The sequence below is a fragment of the Ursus maritimus genome, unplaced genomic scaffold (genome assembly GCF_017311325.1).
Source record: "Ursus maritimus isolate PB19 unplaced genomic scaffold, ASM1731132v1 scaffold_5, whole genome shotgun sequence".
NCBI classification, from domain to species: domain Eukaryota; kingdom Metazoa; phylum Chordata; class Mammalia; order Carnivora; family Ursidae; genus Ursus; species Ursus maritimus.
Window position 1 is genome coordinate 24,493,171 of NW_024426663.1, and position 21,870 is coordinate 24,515,040.

Below are 21,870 nucleotides of genomic sequence, written 5' to 3' on the forward strand. Positions count from 1 at the left end.
TTTCCCCTTCAGTCATTTTTTTCTTCCACATATAAGTGAAATCATATGGTATTTGTCTCTCTATGACTGACTTATTTCACTTAGCATAATACTCTCTAGTTCCATCCATGTCCTTGCAAATGGAAAGACTTCATTCTTTTTCATGGCTGAGGAATATTTCATTGAGTTTTATATATATATATATATATACCACTTCTTCATCCATTCATCAGTTGATGGACATTTGGGCTCTTTCCATAATTTTGCTATTGGAGATAATGGTGCTATAAACATTAGGATGCATATATGCCTTCAAATTGGTATTTTTTGTATTTTGGGGTAAATACCTAGTAGTACAGTTGTTGGATTGTGGGGCAGTTCTAGTTTCAATTTTCTGGGGAAACTCCATACTGTTTTCCAGAGTGGCTGCACCAGCAGTGTAAGAAGGTTCTGCATTCTCAGCATCCTTGCCAACATGTTTCCTATACGGAGTTTAGCCATCCTGAAAGGTGTCAGTTGATACCTCATTATAGTTTTGATTTGTATTTCCCTGATGATGAGTGATGTTGAGCATCTTTTCATGTGTCTGTTGGCCGTCTGGATGTCTTCCTTGGAAAAAAATGTCTATTCTGCCCATTTTTCAGTTAGATTGTTTCTTGGGTGTTGAGTTTTATAAGTTGTTTATACATTTTGGATACTAACCCATTAGCAGATATGTCATTTGCAGATATCTTCTCCCATTTGTAGGTTGCTATTTAGTTTTGTTGATTGTTTCCTTTACTATGCAGAAATTTTTATTTGGATGAAATCCCATTAGTTTATTTTTCCTTTGTTTTCCTTGCCTCGGAAGACATATCTAGTAAGAAGTTGCTACGGCCAGTGTCAAAGAGGTTACTGCCTGTGTTCTTCTGTAGGACTTTACTGGTTTCAAGTCTCCCATTTAGGTCTTTCATTCATTTTGAATTTATTTTTGTGTCCAGTTTCATTCTTTTGCATGTTGCTGTCCATTTTCCCAGCACCATTTGTTGAAGAGACTGTCCCACTAGATATTCTTTCCTGCTTTGTCAAAGATTAATTGGCCATATATTTGTGGATTCATTTCTGGGCTTTCTGTTCTGTTCCATGGATCTATGTGTCTGTTTTTGTGCAGTACCATACTGTTCTGTTAACTACAACTTTATAACATAACTTGAAATTTGGAATTGTGATGCCTCCAGCTTTGCTGTTTCTTCCTCAAAGTTGCTTTGGCTATTCAGGGTCTTCCGTGGTTCCATACAAAATTTAGGATTGTTTGTTCTAGCTGTGTGAAAATGCTGGTGGTATTTTGATAGGGATTGCATTAAATGTGTGGATTGCTTTGGGTAGTGTACTTGTTTTTCTAATCCATGAGTATGGATTTCTTTGTGTCATCTTCCATTTCTTTCTCCAGTGTTTATTTATAGTTTTGAGTACAGATCTCTTACCTTTTTTAGTAGGTTTATTCCTAGGGGTTTTGGTGCAATTGTAAATGGGATCGATTCCTTGATGTCTCTTTCTACTGCTTCATTATTGGTGTATAGAAATCCAACAGATTTCTGTACATTGTTTTGTATTCTGTGCCTTAATTCATGCATCAGTTCTATCAGTTCTTTGGTAGAGTCTTCTGGGGTTTTCTATATAGAGTATCATGTGATCTGCAAATAGTAAAGTTTTGATTTCTTCCTTGCCAATTTGGATGTCCCCCCCCCCCCCCGTATGATTGCTGTAGCTAGGACTTCCAGTACTATGTTAAATAATAGTGATGAGTGTGAACATCCCTGTTTTATTCCTGACCATAGAGGAAAAGCTCTTAATTTTTCCCCATTGAGGGTGATATTAGTTGTGGGTTTTTCATATATGGCCTTTATTGTGTTGACATAATGTTCTCTCTAAACCTCTTTTGTTGAGGGTTTTTATCATGAATTGGATATTGTACTTTGTCAAATACTTTTTCTGCATCGAAAGGATCGTATTGTTTTTTTTCCTTTTTTATTAATGTGGTGTATCACATCTATTGATTTACAGATATTGAACCACCCTTATAGCCCAGGAATAAATCCAATTGATTGTGGTAAACGATACTTTTGATGTAGTGTTGGATTTGGTTTACTGGTTTGTTTTTTTAATTGAGAATTTTCACATCTATGTTCATTAGGGATATTGGCCTATAATTCTCCTTCTTGATGGGGTCTTTATCTGGTTTTGATATCAAGGTAATGGTGGCCTCATGGAATGAATTTGGAATTCTTATATTTTTTTGGAATAGTTTGGGAAGAATAGGTATTTACTCTTAAGTGTTTGGTAGAACCACCTGTGAAGCCATCTGGCCCTGGACTTTTTACTTCTTGGGAAGGTTTTTTTGTTTTTTAAGAGAGGAAGAGGGTGGGGTAGGGAGGGGCAGAGGGAGAGAGAGAGAATGTTAAACAGACTCCATGCCCAGTGCAGAGCTTAATGTGGGGCTCCTTCTCACAACCCTGAGATGATGACATGAGCCAAAATGAAGACTGGGACACTTAACTGACTGAGACAGCCAAGTGCCCTTCTTGGGAGATTTCTGATTACTGATTCAATTTCTTTGCTGGTTATCTGTCCAAGTTTTCTGTTTCCTCCTGTTTCAGTTTTTATGATTTAGTAATATATTCATTGCTTCCAAGTTGCCCAATATTTTTGCATATAGTTTTTCATAATCTTTTATAATTGTATTTCAGTGGTGTTGGTTTCTCCTCTCTAATTTGTGATTTTATTTATTTGGGTCCTTTCTCTTTTCTTTTTGATAAGTTTGGTTAGGAGTTTATCAATTTTATTTTTTTAAAAGAACAAGTTCCTGGTTTCATTGATCTGTTCTATTGGGTTTTTTATTTTTTGTTTTGTTTTTAGTTTCTGTAGCATTTATTTATGCTCTGATCTTTATTATTTCCGTCCTTCTACTGGCTTTAGCTTCATTTGTTGCTCTTTTTCTAGCTCCTTTAGGTGTAAGTTTAGGCTGTTTGAGATTTTTCTTGCTTCTTGAGGTAGGCCTGTATTGCTATAAACTTCCCTCTTAGGACAACCACTTTTGCAGCATCCCAAAGGTTTTGGACCACTGCATTTTCATTTTCATTTGTTTCCATGTATTTTATTTCTTCTCTTACTTCCTTGTTGACCCGTTCATTGTTTAATAGCATGGTGTTTAACCTCCATCTATTTGTGTTGTTTCCAGATTTTTTCTTGTGGTGGACTTCAAGTTTCACAGCATTGTGGTCAGAAAATATGTGTGGTATGATCTCAGTCTTTTTGTACTTGTTGAGGCCTGATTTGTGACCTAGTATGTGATCTGTTGGGATTAATGTGGAGCATGAAATCAGCCATAATACGTGGCTCGCTAGAATGTAACGTGGAAGCCACTGAGGGCAGGGAATGTTTGGAGGAGGGTGGAGGCCTTTGGAATGCCGAGGCCTACGTGACCGCTCTGCCGTTGAAATGCCCGCTAGGGGGAAACTTTCCTAGCCCAGTCGCCCTGTGATCTAAGAGACGTCGGCATTGTCCCTTAGGCTATGGTTAGCAGAACTGGTAGAACATGCAAATTAGCATATCGTATCCTTCCCGTAAACAGATCCTCCCAGTTTCAGTAAGACCCGGTGTCACACACCCTGTGCTTGAGGAACGGTGATAAGGATTTGTGATCATCCTGAAGGACCAATAAAAGCAGGAGCAAAGAAGAGCAAAGGGTCTTCATCTTTGAGCTTTGACCCTCTTGCCTTCACCTCTCTTTCACAGCAAAGTTTGGAGTAATGTTTCATTCGTTGGTACAGGGGTTGCTGGCCATTCCTGGTAGTGATCTTTTCTGGAGGAGATCCCATGGGCACTTGAGAAGGATGTGTATTCTGCTGCTTTGGGATGGTATGTTTTGAAATATATACGTTAAATCCATCTGGTCTACTGTATCATTCAAAGCCATTGTTTCCTTGTTGATTTTCTGCCTAGATGATCTGTCCATTGCTGTAAGTGGAGTGTTAACATCCCCTACTATTACTGTATTATTATCAATAGTTCCTTGATGTTTGTTTTTAATTGTTTTCTATATTTGCAGGCTCCCAAGTTAGGGGCATAAATATTTACAATTGCTAGATATTCTTGTTGGATGGACCCCTTTATGATGATATAGTACCCTTCTTCATCTCTTATTCATTCTTTGGTTTAAAGTCTAGTTTCTCCAATATCAGTATGGCTAGTCTGGCTTTCTTTTGATGTCCATGAGCATGGTAAATGTTTCTCCATTCCCTCACTTTCAATCTGCAGGTGTCCTTAGGTCTAAAATGGGTCTCTTGGGGCTTGGGACGCCCAGGTGGCTCAGTCACTTAAGCATTTGACTCTTGATTTTAGCTCAGCTCATGATCCTCGGGGTCAGGGGATCAAGCCTCGCATTGAACTCCACGCTGAGCATTGAGTCTGCTTAAGATTCTCTCTCTCCCACTGCCCTTCCCCCCCCCCACTATAAATGAATGAATGCATAAATAAATGAGTTTCTCCTGCAGGCAGCATATCCACAGGTCTTGTTTTTTTTAATCCATTCTAACACCGTGTGTCCTTTGATTGGAGCACTTAGTTACATTTGCATTCAGAGTAATTTACTGATATATATTTAGTGCCATTTTATTACTTGTGTTGTCATTGTTTTGGGAGATTGTCTCCATCACTTTTGGACTTTCCTTTGCACTCAAAGAGTCCTTTTTAATATTTCTTGCAGGGATGCTTTAGCAGTCATGAACTCCTTTACCTTTTGTGTGGGAAACTCTTTATCTCTCCTAATATTCTGAATGATAACTTTGCTGTATATTCTTGGCTGCATATTTTCCCCATTCAGCATGTTGAATATATCATGCCACTTCCTTCTGGTTTCTGTTGAGAAATCCACAGCTTCCCTTATAAGTTAAGGATTTCTTTTGTTGCTGCTTTTAAGATTTTTTTTTAATCAGTATATTTTGCCAGTTTAATTACAATATGTCTTGGTATTGGCCTGCTTCTGTTGATTTTGATGGGAGTTCTCTGTGCCTCCTAGATCTGGAAGTCTGTTTCCTTCCCCAGATTAGGGAAGTTTTCGGCTATTTTTTCCTCAAAATTTTCTGCCCCCCTTTTCTATCTCTTCTTCTGGGAGTCTCTAATATGAATGTTACTACATTTGACGGAGTTACTGAGGTCCCTAAGTTAATTCTCATGTTCCATAATTCTTTAGTTCAACTTTGTTATTTTCCATCATTTTGTCTTCTATATTTTAGTCATTCCTCAGCTTTTGCCAGCCTTGGGTTCATTGCATCAAGCCTGTTTTCAATCTGTTGTTGTATTTTTCATTTGTTTCATTTTTAACTCTTTAATGTCTGCGGTAATGGCCTCCCTGAAATCTCCCATTCTCTTCTCAAGCCCAGGAAGTATCCTTATGATTGTTGCTTTAAATTGTCCATCAGTCATGTTACTTACATCTGTTTCACTTAGAGCTGTTGCTGTGACCTTATCTTGTTCTTTAATTTGCGATGGATTTCTTCATCTTGGCACCTTCTCTGTGTTTGAAGACCATCTCTGTCATCTTCTGTGTGTTAGAAAACCCCATTATGTAATAGCTTTATGAAGAGGAGGTCATATAGTGTCCAGGGCCTGGCTTCAGGGAGTGCCTCTGGTGTGTGCTGCTTGTAGTCTGCTGTTGTGTTTTGGCTGCTCTGTTTTTGAGGTTAGTCATGGGCAGAGGCTCTCCTTGCCTGAAGTGGGCAGTGTTTTAAGTGGGCAGTGTTTTGTTTTGGGCCAGAATGTGGCAAGTTTTAACAAGGTGCACTCTGGCCTGCTTGTTAAATAAGACCTGATGCTACTTCCACTAGAACCGAAGCCCTACAGAACTCTCTGGTCCGGCAGAGTGGTGTGGGCAGGCATTTCTGCCGGTCTTTTGTGGCGGGTCTCACCAAGCTGGGACTAGGGCAGGCTTGATGGAGAAGGGCAATCGCACCACAGTGCAGGGGTGTGGAGAAAACAGGTTAGGCGGCCAGTGTCAGCACTGTGCTGCTTAACGCAGGTGGTTCTGTGTTTATACTGAGGGCTGGGAAAGGACAATGGTGCCAGCCAGCTCCTTTGTCCCCATAGGGTCATCTCCTTGAACACTGCCTCGGAGGGACTCACTCTGAGAGAAGTGAATAATCTGCCCTTTGTGTGTCCCCCGCATTCCTCAAACAGATGTGTCAATGCTTTCTGCCCCCTTGGTTATGTGCAGGCCTTCACACCCTCTATATCCGTTTCTCCCCCAAACCCTGTTTCCACGCTGCCTACCTTCCCTGATATGGCCTCTTCTCTCCCACTAGTTGTGCAGTTTGTTCTCTCAGTCCTCAGGATGGTTCTGGGGTATTTAGAATGGTTTAATAGTTATCTAGCTGTGTTGCAGGCACCAGAGGAGCTAGGGCCATCCTACTATGCCACCAGCTTAGTACTCAGGATTTATTCTTAAATTTTGGAAGGCAGTATTTTCTCACAGGGAAAAAAATCTTCTGGGTGTGCAAAGGGGTTTTTAAAATAGTCTCATTACTTAATAGTAACAAGTGCTAGCAAAAGTAGTGAGATACGTGAAGACCGTTCTTTCCATCATATGACCCACTCCATCTACCCAAAGTAGGAAGGATTCTGCATGACACACATTTTAGGTCCTTAAATTCTTACTCTTCAGTGACTTCCTAGCATCCATAGAAAAAGCTAGAGCACAATCTCGTCTTTCTTTTCTAGGATAGCAGCATCTTTCTCTCCTATTTTAGCTCAGGTCCTCCAGAAAGCAGAGTCTATAACAGAAACCTCGGTGTGGTAGATACTTTGGGAAGTCACCCAGGGAGGAGGAATGAGGGCAGAACTGAAACAGGAGAGGAATGAAAGGCAATTCAGAGATTTGTTTTCAAAGAGGTGGTCTCAAAATCATAGTAATGGTCCATTTTGACTCCTTTTTCTTGTCAGTGTGGGAAAAAAAGAATCTGAAAAATTCATCTAGGTAATAAGGGCTTGGGTGGTACACACCTTTTATGGGCAGCTGAACTTCTTTAAAGAAAGACTGGAACTAATTATGGATGGAAACCACCTACTGCACCTACATATACATTTCTCTCACCTTTCTAAATTTTAGGCTGAGAAAGAGAGTTGAAGGGGGAAAACACAGGCAGAGGGAGGGAGAGAGAGAATCTTAAGTAGGCTCCATGCCCACCACAGAGCCTGACATGCGTCTTGATCTTACAACAACCCTGAGACTGTGACCAGAGCCAAAATAAAGAGTCAGTCAGATGTTTATCTGGAGTTTCTGGGAAAGAATCTTCCTTCTTTATTCAGACTGTTGGTAGAATACAGTTGTAGTACTGAGGTTCTGTTTCCTTGCTGGCTATTGGCTGAGGGCTGTTCTAGATGCCACCTGCATCCCTTGGCTCATCGTCCCCTTCATCTTCAAAGTCAGTAATGGTGAGTCGAATCCTTACACTGCATCTCTCTGATTCCAGCTGGGAAACGGTCTCCTCTTTTATTTTTTGTTTCATGTGTTTTGCAATAGTGGAGTAACACATAAGCAGTACGAATCCAGTCTTTGTCTAATTTAGTCAACTTTTCATGAAGTTGCCAAATTTTTCTAAAACATCACTTAAGATAATCAGCTAGCTTCTTTCCTTAAAAGAGTTTCTCCTCTTTTTATAGGCTGATGTGATTAGATTTAGCTCAAACGAATCATCTTTCCATCTCAAGATCCCCAAACTTCCTCACATCTGGATAGTCTTTTGCTACGTTATGACATATTTACAGGTTGCAGAGATTAGGGAGTAGACGTTTTTGAAGGGTGCTTATTCATCCTACAGCAGAAGGGTAGGCAAGAACCTATTAGAAATCAGACCGGACAGCATTAGGAGTTCTGATCAAAGCTGCATCGTATTGACCTGGCAGTAGGGTCCTATTTTGTGAAAATGAATTATAATAAGAAAAACCCTATGCAAATGAAATGAATAATAATTAGGGGTGGGGCCACATGTGGCCTGGAATGTGTCACTATGGGGGAGGGTGTAAGAGGAGTTTGGAAAGATTTTCGGATAGAGATCAAGAATGGTGTCAAGGAAGGAGAAGAATGTGACACCTGCAAAAAGTAGCATAAGAGAGATCTGGGCATTGCAGACTTACTGGTATTCTTTGTGACCCAGGTTGGAGTTGATGTTACATAATAAGTCATGTAGTTTTACATCCAAGTTGCCTTATCTAGTTAGTGTGTCATTGCTGCTTTAAAAAACAAAACAAAGCTCTCATTTATTAAAAAATGTTCCTGAGCAAAGCAGGTAATCAGTCTTCTGGGTGCTTGATGTAGGGGTGTAAAGCAATCTAATCGGTCTAGACCTTGGATTCTATTCCGTTCTCTTATCATCATTCTGGAGGGTTGGGCCAATCCAAGGCAAGTAGCAGGGAGACAACACTATTTCTTAATGTTTGGAGTCAAGGTTGAAACATTGTATTATGAGCTACAGAAAACCATTCCCCTCCCTTTAGAGACAAAGAGTTTGCAATGTATTTTACTCTTCTCATTTCATCTACCTAGTTCTTTAATATTTTCTGTTATATCGAGATTTTGCATCTAAATTATTCTTGGTACATTGTTTTCATTTTATCTACTCTTGTGAGTTTTTTAGTTATTTGTGTAATTATCAGTCATTCTACTGAGAGACCTTTTATAAAACTATTTTTCTATTCTTTAATTCTTAATTGGATAGACATATATCTATACATCTGTATGTGCTCCAAGTAAGAAAAACAGAATCATTTATTTTTCTGAAATATTTTCTAAAAATCATTTTGCGGCGCTAACATTCAATCAGGCTCTTTATAAGATGGCTTTTTCTTTTCCTGCATATTCTGGATTCATCCTTTTCTCTCCATCCAAATTTTTTTTTCTTCCACTTTAGGCTGAAATATTCAGCCTTTAATTTCTGTGTTTGTTAACCTTCAAACTTATTTCCTACCCAGTCTCTACCTGGTTCTATCAATCCTCATGCAGGTGCTAATCCACTTTCATAAAACATTTTGACCTTACTGGTTGGTTACTTGTGACCTTACTAAAGCTGCCTACTGTAGGGTACTCCTTTTTGGATGGTCTTTGCCATTTCTTTCCCCTAATCAAATCCTTACATTTCTTTCAGTGCCAAATGCAGATTACATCTTCTCTGCCTGATGATACCTGGCATCTTGTCTTTTCCTTGTCTCAATTCATATAATATCTATCATCCACTTGAAGGACATTAGCCTAAGTTATATGTACTTTATGCTTTTCTCTCATTTCTTCTGTGATTCTTATTTCCTCTATCATACTTTAAGTTTGGTTAGGTCAGTGATTGTTTCTTCTTTTGCAGTCTCCCCTGCACCTGGCATGCTGCTATTCTCACAGTAAGAGTCTAAGAGATTTGCTGTTCACTGAATAAGTTTATGGTAGATGACTCAGCTCAGTAATTTAATATAAATTAAAAGTTAAAAATGTGTGCATGGTTTGAAAATGAAAACTAGAAGTCTCCTGGGCTTCCCTTTTCCCAGTGTAAACTCTTAGTGGTTCCTCATATATACTTAAAAGAAATATTTTTACTTATTTACATCATACTAACTAGAACTCGTATTCACATATATGTAGGAAAATATATAGGAAACAACGTATAGATTTTATTTTTTTCCGCACTTATGTTTCTTTCTCACTTAGTTTGATGATCTTTCTCTATCAGCATTTTTGGCCATATGTTATTATTTTTTAATGACTTTGTAGCATTTCATTGTATAAATTTGCCAAGCACTATCTTCCATTTATGGATGTTGAAGCCATTTTGAGTTGGTCATAGTTTTGTTTATACATCAAATAGGAAGCATATCTTTTAAGCAAAAATCAGTCTTGACAGCCTACTGCTCTGGAACAAATGTATCTACATTCCCATATCAGATCTCTTAATATAAATTCCTGGCTTTGGAGATGGGAGGTTTACTTAACTATGAAAAGTCCATGGGAAATACACTATGTTGAGCTCAGTAATAGAAAGGAATAAAGTTAACATTTGCACACTTGACTTGCAACTGAAATTGTCATACTTGCAACACTATTTTTCTTGGGATGTTCCCGGCAGAGGCACGAGGCAAAAAACAAAGACTTTGGGATGGAAACAGGTGGCTTGAGTAGAGTGAGGAAGAAAGTGAGTAGTATGAAATAGGCTGTACAGGTCCTATAAACTCTTCCAAGTACTTTGCCTCGTCCTGAGTGAAATGGGAAGACATTGAAGGGTTTTAAACTGACAAGTGACTTAATCTAACTTATATTTTAATAGAGTCACCTGCTATTTTGAGAATACATTGAAGGGCAGGGGAGGAGAGTGACTGTCGCTATGGACTGTGAAATCTAAGCTGCTGTGTAGGAGAAAGTGAGTGCACCGCTATGGGGATGGACAGTGAAGACCTGACAGGATGAGTGGATCGTAGACCCCAATGGGGTCAAAGAGCTGGTGGAGTACAGGTATTAAAGGGAATGAGTGAGAAAATAGGAGTTGCTGGTCTGAATGTAGGATGCATGAAACTGACATTATAAAGGAGATGCAGTTACAATGACGACCAGATCTAGAACTTGGTTATGATAGCAGAAAAGAAAGCTGAGAGAGGGTGAAGGGTAAGCGATTGAGGATCTGATAGGCCAGGGCAGTGTTAGTCAGCTGAGAGCTAATACTTCAGGGCTGCTGGGGAAGGACTTCTGGTGCATTAGGAAACAGGGCATGGTGACAACAAACAGGGCATGGTGACAACAAACAGGGCATGGTGACAACAAACAGGGCATGGTGACAACAAACAGGGCATGGTGGTAGAGTCTGATGCCATCTTCCTTATTCAACAGTTGAGAAATTCTTCTAAACCAAAGTGTCATGATTTGTGCACTTTAGGGTCGTGCTTTTAAGAACAGAGTTCTAGAGCCAGACAGCCTGGGCTTAGTTTACTAGCTGGGTGACCTGAAGCAAATTCCCAACCGTAAATTGGAGATGGAAGTACCTCCCTCCCAAGGTTGTTGCGAGTCTTATTTGAGATAATATATGTAAAGCACATAGACTAGTGCCTGGTGCAGACTAAGTGCCATTAGTAATGTCACTTTCTTCCCTTGGGTATCACAGGGTATGTCAAAGAAATAGTCACCACATGCATTGTAAATTGGTTAGAGAGGAAGTTGGTGGAGAGCAACTTGTCAATGACTTTATAAAGCAGTTCTATTTCTAGGTGTTCATCCTTAGCTATACTTGCCCATTTATAAAATGACATATATACAAAGATTTTCTTGCTGTATAATTGATAATAGTAAAAAGTTTGGAAAAACATACATCCATAGAACATATCCTATGCAGCCTTTGAAAAGAATGCATTAGCTTCCTAATGTGGATAGACAATTCTCTAGGATATATTGTTAGGTTAAAAAAAAAAAATCAAAAGCAGGATAGTATACATACGTAGCTGGCATTTGATATGTACATATGTATTTCTGTGTGTGTGTCTGTCAATGAATATAGTATTTTTGGAAAGTCACTGAGGAAACCCCTGCTTCTCAGAGGAAAACCGAGTAGGAGATAGGGGTCAGAGCACCATTGCCTTTTAAATTTACACTCTGTGGCAGCTTTTCTATTTTGTATTGTGTATATGTTCAAAAATATAAGTTTTGATTTTTACAACGTCAATTTCCTAAGAGGGGCACATCCCTTCAGGAGCTATTTCTGGATAGCTTCCCTGTACACCCAAGTCCACGGCAGCTTGTATGAGCGTCTGAGGAAGACTAACGTTAGTCCTTCCCCTCGAGGTACTTTCGGGCAGGCAGGATGCATTGATGCAAATCATTAGAGAATAAACCAGGATGTGCAATAGAACAGTCCAGGGTTCTAACAAGGCTAAGAGGCTGACAACGATTTCAACTTGGGACTTTTGAATTGGAAACTAGATCCACATATACATTTTGACTCAGGAAAATGATCAGTATCCCTATATATTTGCTTTTAAAAAAAAAAAAGGCCTCTCCAAGTTATCTGTCACATTACAGCAGTACAGCAGTACGAAAGCAAGAGATCTATTTATTCTTGTTCCAGCTGCTTTCTAGTAGCACTTCAACTAAGGTGCTCTATTTATTTAAACCTAAATTTAGCATGAGGTGCCTGGGCAGCTCAGGACACTGTAATGAAATGTGAGTAGTGGCACTGGGGTCCATGGCTGCTGACGAGAATGTAGGACGTTAGTGTTTCCGACAAGTCTTAAGGCCATGACACACATGGAAAAGAAAATAAGAGAGAAGAAGTAATTGAGATTCTGAGAAGGGACATTTGAGAGTTACCTCCAAATAGAAACTGACCTTTTTTTCTTTTTCGTATCCTTAATCCCCTTCTAACCAAATATCACAGCGATGTGTTGGAAAAGCAGGCATGGTTTCTGTGCTTCGGGCCACGGCCGGTGTGGGAACAGAGCAGTTTCTAATCCTGTACCAAATATAAAATTAACTTAAAAAATGGCTTTCTGTTTCAGTTTGTTTGCTCATAAGTTACAGAGCCCGATAGATATTTGAGGAAAATGAAAGCAATAAGCTCAAAGTTGTTCAACGGAGAAAAATAGCTGCTTTGTGACACAGACATTTCTGAGAAACCTCTACCCTCAACCCTCTGTGCTTAGCCCCACCTTCCCTCTGAAGTCATACATTAGGAAGAATGTGCTGTGTTGAGCAACGCTGTACCACACATGGGCTGTCGACCAAGGGAAGGCTATTTCCATGCTAGATGGATTCCAAAGAAATACATTTTGCTTCAGGCTAATCCTGGAGTCTGCTCTTGCCCAGAGAGGGCCCTTGTGGTCTTGAAAGCCTGAAGACCCATCAGAATAATTCAGAAATTGAAGGTTTGTGTTCACTCTAGGGCATAACCAAGGACGAGGTTTGGCCCACGGGTCTTAGGCCACCCTAACGCCATTTGAAGTCAAAGCCAATAACTGACCTGATTTCTCTGGAGGCTTCAGGACAGTCCCCACCAACACTTGCCCTGCTCTAAGGCCAGCAATAAAGGTGTGCTGAGTATAGGACCGCTGAGGCCAGGGGAGCCAGGTGGGGTAGTAGCTTAAGGACTACCACACCCCAGCAAGGAATGTCAGGAATCCCAGTGCTTTCAAGGTACTTGGGCAACCATCAGACTTACTCCCTTCATGGGTGTCCAATCCACCTAATGAATCTTTTACCCATGTCTTCTGTTCTCGTCAAAATGTCTGCTAGGATCAGGGTCAAGCCTAGTCCAACCAAAGTGGCCACTACCCTACTTTCTTCATAAAGTTCCTAGCAGCCCCTTTCTCCTGGGTCGGACCAGGCTTTCTGCCCTCCTTAGGTAAGAAAGGTTTGACGTTTTTTTTATTCCGCTCTGCTCAGATACCCTTCCCACAATGCGCATTTCCACAGTAACCTGGTTACATTTAAAATGTTTATACCTCTCTAGCTTGACTATTTAGGCAGTGGTTCTGGCCTGGGATGAATCTGTCTTACCCATGCTTTCCTCAAGCTCACCGCCACTAGATCTTTCTTCCTACCTCAGAGCTCCCAGAAACCCTGATAGCCACGGAAGCACACTTTGGAACACTTCATTGGAAATGTACCTTAGCTGAGATGTGTCTGCGGGCTGAGCTCTGAACAAGTCCCCAAACACTCATCCATGCCATCTCAGACACACTGGAACCAGATGGTCTCTAGAAAAGAAAAGTGAGATTAGGGATGTAAGTCTACCTTGACAAATGCCACCCTAAAGGAAACACTCACCTCATTCCAGGTCTATAATTCTAAGTGTGAACAGAAGTACTGTGTTCTTCTACAGAAGTACCTGTAAGAAGGGTACTATTTTATTCTTCTAGAAAATGACACAGGGATTCTTGTTCTTCGGTTTTCTAATTCAGGTTCTAGAAGTCGACAGAGCATAACAAGTCCTCCTCTTCTCCTAGTCCCACTCCACTGCTTCCAAAAGGTCATCAGAGAAGGAGCAAAGCCCAAAGATGCAGAAGTGTTGTATTTTTAAAAGACTGTCAGATTGTGGGATTGATAGTACAGGGAACTCAGTATATCGAAACAGGAAACAAATAGGGCCCATGTGCCCGAAGTTAATAGAGCTCCAAGGGTGATTTGGTTTCAAGGGCACAGTTTATGTCCTGCAGAATCTCACTCAATTAAATAATAAAACTAAAGTAGCAGAAAGCAGCCTCTCAATCCATGAGTTCCTGCTGAGAGCTCAAGCACTGCCTAGTGTGGAGGGGTGCAGACAACAGCTTTCCTATCTTCAGGGGGCCCACGATCCAGTTGTGGAGGGAGACACACACCCAAGAGCAGCAGAGCAGAGTACTGAACAATGTGTAATTAAGTGCTACGTGTTTTCTGAGGCAAGGGGGAAGATTGGGTCCTCCAGAAAAGACTGGGTGAAAGAGAGGGCCAGGCACTGGACCCTGCAGGGAAGGAGTAAGGACAGGTGGAGAGAAAGAAACAGAATGACCCTCCCTCCTGGAGCTGGAACAAACAAGCTCTGTTCATGGGCAGTAAAGAGGTCAGACTGATGAGACCAGACCATCTGCCCTGTTAATAATTTCAAAAGTTCCACTTTCAGTTTATGCAACACAGAGGAGAGAGTGTGTGGATCTAATGACTAGATATGTAAAAGCAAAACAGGATTCATTTTGCTTTGCCCTTGTATCATGTATCTATGACCGTGGCCTCAGAAATGGGACTATAGTGACAAGCCTCGAGCTGAGAATGGGGACTTTGAAAGAAACATTTTTTAATTTTATCAATTACTTTCTGATCTCCTTGACCATGATCATTTAAGTCTTTTCCTTTACTTCCAGCTATTGAATTTTCAGCCTGAGATTCCAACCCAATACCTATTCCTGTATAAAATTAGTGAAGAGTCCAGCTGACTAAAAATACAATATCAGGCTTATAGAGGATTTAGAAAAAGAAACCAAAAGAAAATAGTTCAATACGCTTCATGTTATATTTAAAATAGAACTTAACAAATAAAACACAAATATGGTTAGTAAGGCACACGACTTTGGGAAGAGCAAAACAGACTTTGTACTTGTGATAAATGAAGCGGAACACTTTGTGAATACATATTGATCGCAAATATTATCTTAGATTTACTTTAAGGATAGGATTTTATTTTCCTGCAAAATGAATAATATGCAAATTTACTCTTTTCCTCTTCATTAGAATGGATTTTTTTCCCTTGCAGAAAAGCCTAATACCTATAAAAATGTTAGGCAAAATTTGAAATTAATGAATAAAGAATGTATATGACTTTGTAACAGTCCTTGGGGAGGTGAGGCCATCTGGCTGTATAATTCCCAACCCACCTGAGACATGTTCCTGTAGCTGTATGCTGCTCACTGATTTTGTACTTTTTGATAAAGATCACGTGAGAAATTAGCAGCCTTCTGCTCAAAATGCGAGCTCCCCATACCTATTACAACATAATGGAAAAGTAAATGTGAAATATTTCCCTTGTCCTTTGACAAGCTATCCTTTATCCGGCTCTAATTTGAGCCGCTTTTCCGTCAGCATCTGTGACTGAGTATACCGGTGACCGTGCCCTGCGCTCACTGACGATGCGTAACTTCCCCGGATGACACACCCCACGAGCCACGGGAGAGGCGAACGTGCATTCTCCCTGGCACTCCTGAAATAGCGCAGAGCTGCGTCCAGACCGACTCCCCAAAACTCAAAAGGAAAATCGCAAATAGCAAAATACTTTTGTTAGAAGTCTAAAAAGTTTTGAAAGCAAGCGGAGAGTACGCCCACCACACAGACCCATGGATCACAATAAGGAGGAGGTTCCTGCGGACCGTCTTCATCTTCTCACAGGGAGGCGGCGGAGACCCTGGGTGAGGCAGCTACGAGAACGAGAGCTGAGGAGTTAACAGCTGCAGTCTTGGCTCACACACTCACTGTCCACCTCAGGCAGATTACTTAACCAGGCTGAGTCCACATTCGTAAACTGGGACAGTGATTCCACATTTCCAGGTGGTTTGGACAATTACAGCTAATATATTTGAAGGAAACAGCACTCAAAAAGTGTTCAAAAGTTATACCTATTGTTATTGACTTAGCTGCTGGTAATGGTTATATTATTTCCACTTTTATCATTGACCCAACATTGAAGAATTAGAAGGTAAGAGACCTAATTGGCTACATTTTCAAAACCCGCCATCCTACACGCTTTGGAACCAGGAATATCCTGTCTTGCCACAGTAACATCTTTTTTTGCAGTTAGTACTAGACTCTTTCCTGGCACAGAGCATATTTTCCTTTTTATGGAAGTGAGTGCAATATTACAAAGATGCTTTTAATCAGAAACAGGCCACCTAAGCAAGAAGCATCTCCTCAACAGGAAGTAAAATGTTACGGTTCCATCATTTTGCCACAAGGCGGGCACCATGCTGGGAAATGCTTTTGCCCACTTTTCGCTCCTTGTCTAATCAATTTTTATTCTTTTCATAGTCACATGTAATGGGGTTGGAAAGAGCTAAATAAAGTGAAAGATGTTTTGAATTGCATTACTAAGTGGGAGCTGCATTATTTCATAAATGAATAGTGCTACCCACATTCATATAATTTATGAATCGAAGTGTCATTTGGGGGAAAACATCAGTGTCAGATTTTGCATTTAAACGCCTGCATTAGCTGTCAGCTGTGCAGAGTTCCATAAAGACAAACAGCTCCGCGGTAGGCACACAGATGAGGGTATTCATGGCCCACATTTGCAAGTAGACGTGATACTGTAATCATGAAGAAGTTCTCTGTAGTCAACTCCTTTAGAGCTTATCTAAAAATTCCTAACTTCCTTTCTGAACACAGGCACAGCTACATGATCCATACTAAGTAGCAGAGCCTTTTGAGACTTTAGAATTTCCTTTTAATTCTGTCTCTGCAGGAAATTAACCTTATTTTTATTTACTTTTAGACCAATCAAAAAATGAAATTTAATAAGCTATATAGACAGTGGCATAGAATAAGTAGTATTTACATTGCAAATTTTAAATCCATATTTTTGTACTACTGAAACCTTCCAAATTAATGGATACTTACTAAATATTACTCTCGGTGATGGTGTGCGTGAGCATGCGTGCACACGCACCCACAGCCTACAGAAGTGGGGAAGTAGAGGAGGAGGAAAGGAAGAGGACGGGAGAAGACTTTACCCTCAAATGTTAAAAGTGTTAGTGAAAGTTGTCAGAGCACAATTTAATGAAATACATCTTTAAATACATACTTCACTTCTTATTCCTTTATTCAACCCAGAGTTTATTCAGCATCTTTGTGCTGAGCAAGTCGCTGATAATGAACATACTAAGTCTGCATGATATATGGTCCTTGTCCTCAAGGACCAAGTCAGGAGGTAGAGAAACTTAGGGGCTACAGATAAATCAAAAATGCACTCTAGGGTTGTTATATGGGATAAATGTTTTAAGAGAAGTGTAGCCAAGGTTTCAGTTTCAGACAAATGGGGCAACCCCTAACTTAGCTGGTGGGAGGATAGCCTATGTCAGAAAATTGTAGCATTGGTACTGATGCTTGGAGGAGAACTGTGATATCCAAGGGAAGATGAGAGGAACAAGGGCATTTTAAGGAGAGGGAACAATATAGGCTGCAGAAAGTCTCTGAGGTTTAAGACCATATGAAACTTTGATAAATGGCAAATGGCTTATGTGGAATATAACAAGAGGTGATTATGAAAATAGGGAAAGGACCTGTTCAAAGACCAGCAACAAAATAGATGAAGAGACCTGGAAATAGTAGGGATAATGGCAAGTGAGAGTGCTTGCTCCATGATTAAGGGAGCAGCACTCCTTGGTCCACACCAATTGTTGCCATATTTGAATATAGCTGCAGGATTGTCTTGATTTATAAAGAAAACCCAGGACTCCGTGTCTTTACGTGCATTCTACCAATTTTTAAATGTTGGCAACTGATTTATAACCATACACTATTTTTTTAATTCAGACCTAATAGACCACTGTGATCCAGACCTGGCCCATTGTTTTCTAATTGGTGCCCTCTGATCTCTTCCAATCCTGTGCACCCAGGAGAATGCTAGCACTTTGGCGACAGAATAAAACAAATTAGTCTTGTAAAATAGGATTTGAGGCAGAACATATAGAAGATTAAATTCATGAAAGTCTGTATCTAATTGAAATATTTGTACAGTGAAATATATTTTAGGTGTAAAGAAATGCCAAGCACTAAGTCCAGAAATATTTGGGAGAGAAATCACAAGATTAACCAAATTAAGAGTATTTTTTCCAGACATGACTTGATCACATTCTATCATTTTTAGAATTATAAATTATATGGCTATTTATAATGGCCAATTAAATGCACTATTTGATGCCAAAGAAATGAAATGCTATTTCATTAATTTTTACTGTCTGTCAAGCGGTTATTGTTCTTTCAGATGTTTGGCTTTGCTGGAGAAGGCTGAGCCATGTCCTATGTAGTTATCCCTGTGACTGCCCACCTATGAGCAAAAAGTGGTTAGGGGCAACTTCTCACTTGCAGCTTCCAGTTCTCAGAAACCTGATCTTGATCACACTGGCCTTGGTTGAATTTTCCCAACAAACACTGTTGGCGTGGATCCATTTGTTTTTTAAATGAAATTCAAGCGTTGAAAATTCATAGCAGTAGACACGCCTTGGACAACTGTCACCGTTCTCCAAAGATAATAGCAAAGTTGATGAAAAGCACTGTGTATACACGAACAGATCTGAAGAAGACCATACGTAAATATGCAAAATGGTGCAGTAGATGTCCCAGATTAGTAAAAAAAAGGCGGGTGAGATTCCATCTTACTGTTCTTGATGGGCACCTTTTTTTTTTTTGTACTTTGAGGAATGTATATGATATGTACAGATTATGCATTACTTGTATTCTGAAAAATTAACAGAAAATAAGGTTTTAAAGTAAATATCAGTTTAATGTATGAAAGTGGACAAAATGAGGTTTGGTGATGACCACTCAAGGATGAAAGTAAGAAAAAAAAAGATCTACTCTTCTACCCTTGAAAAGAATACAGAAAAAAATGTGTGAAAGTCTAAACGTGTTTTATCTTCAATGTTTCCGTTCACCTCCCCTATGTCATGAATAGCTGTAAAACTTTAAAATGAAAATAACCTGTCTTATTTTCTTTCAGTGGGGGCAAAGGACAAGACTACGCAAAGAGTCCCAAGGTGTGACTTCAGTTCACATCAAACTTACAACAGAATTTGGGAAAGAGAAAGAAACGTGAAAGACAAATATTTGATAACACCATGATATATTAGTCTTGAACTTGAGCTACAGCAACCGTGAGTATATGTACTGAAATAAACATTTCAGGGCACAGGAAAGTAGTATTCATGTCAAAGTTATGAAATTGCTTTGATGTCCAACACCCGTAGCAGCAGCAACAAAACATATGAAAGAATAAGTAACCAAAATTATGCCCCAGTCAGCAAATCTGAAAAATTAGAAGACTAGAAGTCGACAAAACGTTGGTCCCTTTGGGCAATATGGATAGTTTGTTATTAATACTCAGGGTTCCTTTGAGAAGGTGAATAGCTCATTAAGGCTACAGAGAGGCTTGCTAAGAAATGCAAAGGATTGGGAATAAAACTTGATTTCTTTAGAAACTGAAAATGATGCGTCTGAAGCTCCCACCAGCTAAATAGGTCCTTAGTGTGCCTAATGCCGAGATAAATAATGCTAAGTGTGTTACTGCTTCGGTGTTCCTATTGCAATTAATATAACCCTCCAAGGAGAAAACAAGATATCATGCAAAAAGTCCCTGGTACATAAAACTGAACATTAAATTGAGTCAGATCTTCTCAACTGCCTAAACTACACTTTGAGAAGTGTAACATTTGAGACATCAGGGTAACATCAAAAGCAGTTTTGGTACTCCAGCACCTGGAAGACTTAAGGGAACAATTTAAACAATGGGAGAATCTGGCTCATTAAGAAAAATTCTTGCTAGAATAACAAACATAATGTGCGCATCAGTCAGCAAGTGCTTTACTCTCTCCTGGGCATGCATACCACCTACCATTTCTCTTCTCCCCCATTTGTAACATCTCCTTCTATGGCATCATTTACCCATGCAATTAATAGGTTCTTCACTCTGTCTTCCAACTCACTAATGGTTTTTTTACGAATTTTAAATGAACAGGATTAGACATAGCATCACACCTTGTTACACGCCATATGGTAGATTCTCCCAAGTGCCGTTTATTATTATTACTTTATTTATTCAGATCCAGGATACAGACACAGCCATGTTCCCACACGAATCTCAAAGGTCAGATAATCCATTTCTCTCATTATAACTGATGATGAAGTTAGGGCCAAGCGAGGTTCAGCGATCTTGAAGAGACCACTTATTGCTCCAAATATTTACTGCCAAATCTTAAACTAGACATTAACCATTTCCTCTGCAGATATTCCATTTGCTATCTGAAGAGAGTTATGCCATACACAAGCAACATGAGAAGAAAAAATATTGTGCAAAGTAAATTCTTGAAAAATCCTTGTAATGAGTCAGAAACAATGGCATCCATGAGCTTGAAACTTGAAGGACTTGTAATTTGCATACTTGATGCTTTCCAGCCTGGCAAGTTACACAAGTGAGTGGAATAGGTTTTAAGATGATAGGAAAAGTTGTGAAAAGACTGTGCTCCTTGCAAAATTATTTTAATTCTAGAAGTAAAATATTTCTGCGTCCCAAATCAATTTCAACCAGAATCCACCAATTAGTGGTATTTTAAATCCCACAGGACAGCCTAAATTATCATTTATCACCACATAAATGAGATACTTTTATTCCATCTTGGTGAGAGAAAAAATAGGAGTTAGATATTCATCTCTTACCATGTACAAAAAAATTCCAAATTTTTACAGATAAAAGCATTTAAGTCAATAGAATGCAAGAAGTTTATGCTTGGATGTATGCCCTCTGATGGCAACACATAGGAATAAAATAGCGAAAAACGAAAATGGCATAACAGGATCAAAGGTGAAATAAAACTTCTCTTTAATCAGAAACAGAAAGAAACCTCAAGATGCTGAGTGGGTGCCAAACCCATTGGTCATCTGAGCTGTGAGTCTAGAAGCAGGGGCCAAGAGCAAAGTCCCTGTGAGCAAGGAGCCAAACGCGGTCCAGGTGAGTCAGGGGCCACTGCTTAAAGTGACAGGAAGGGAGTCGCCCTCTCATGAAACACACTTAAAAACAACAGCAAAAACTGCTCTCAACATTTCTTAGGGCTACTATCTCTATAGAGCTGATTTATGAAGGTAATGACTACAGATACAAATTAAGAGACCTGTAGGATTAGTAGCCCAATTTTCCATGTCCTCCAATATAGCCATAATTATAAGACTGCCTTCTGGATTTTGAGACTAAGCAACCTTAAAACTATAAGCCAGAGACAGAAACTTGAGAACAGAGGATGTTTCAAAATGCCTGAAAAAATTCATATCATATAGACTTTGGTTTTAACCCACAATGCACACAAATTAGAGTAAATGTGTATGAAAACACACACATGCACTAAAACCTTAAAATGTGCTCCTAGGTAACTCACGGGACTACAAAGAAGCTATGATGGAAGTGTTGAAACTCTGAGAAGCATATGAAAGTACTATGGAGCAGAATTTGTAAGAACTGAGGTACTGGTGTTTTAAGAATGGAAATGAAATAAACTTACTTTAAAATCCACTTATTTGAAAAGTAAAGTTTTTTTTTTAAAGGGAAATGAGTTAAGCTTTTAACTGAAGAAACTAGGAAAAGTAAAAAAAATAAATACAGTTAGGAGCAG

General features: G+C 39.5%; 1 long non-coding RNA gene across 1 annotated transcript in view; it reads right to left on the reverse strand.

Moving 5' to 3' along the window:
* LOC103677143 overlaps positions 1-21,870 on the reverse strand; it is an 89,345-nt gene that overhangs the window by 10,181 nt on the left and 57,294 nt on the right. Inside the window, exons 2-3 of the long non-coding RNA XR_572325.2 lie at positions 13,639-13,728; positions 12,362-12,485 (exon numbers count right to left, since the gene is read on the reverse strand). This is a non-coding gene — a long non-coding RNA (uncharacterized LOC103677143). The remainder of the gene's footprint in view (positions 1-12,361; positions 12,486-13,638; positions 13,729-21,870) is intronic.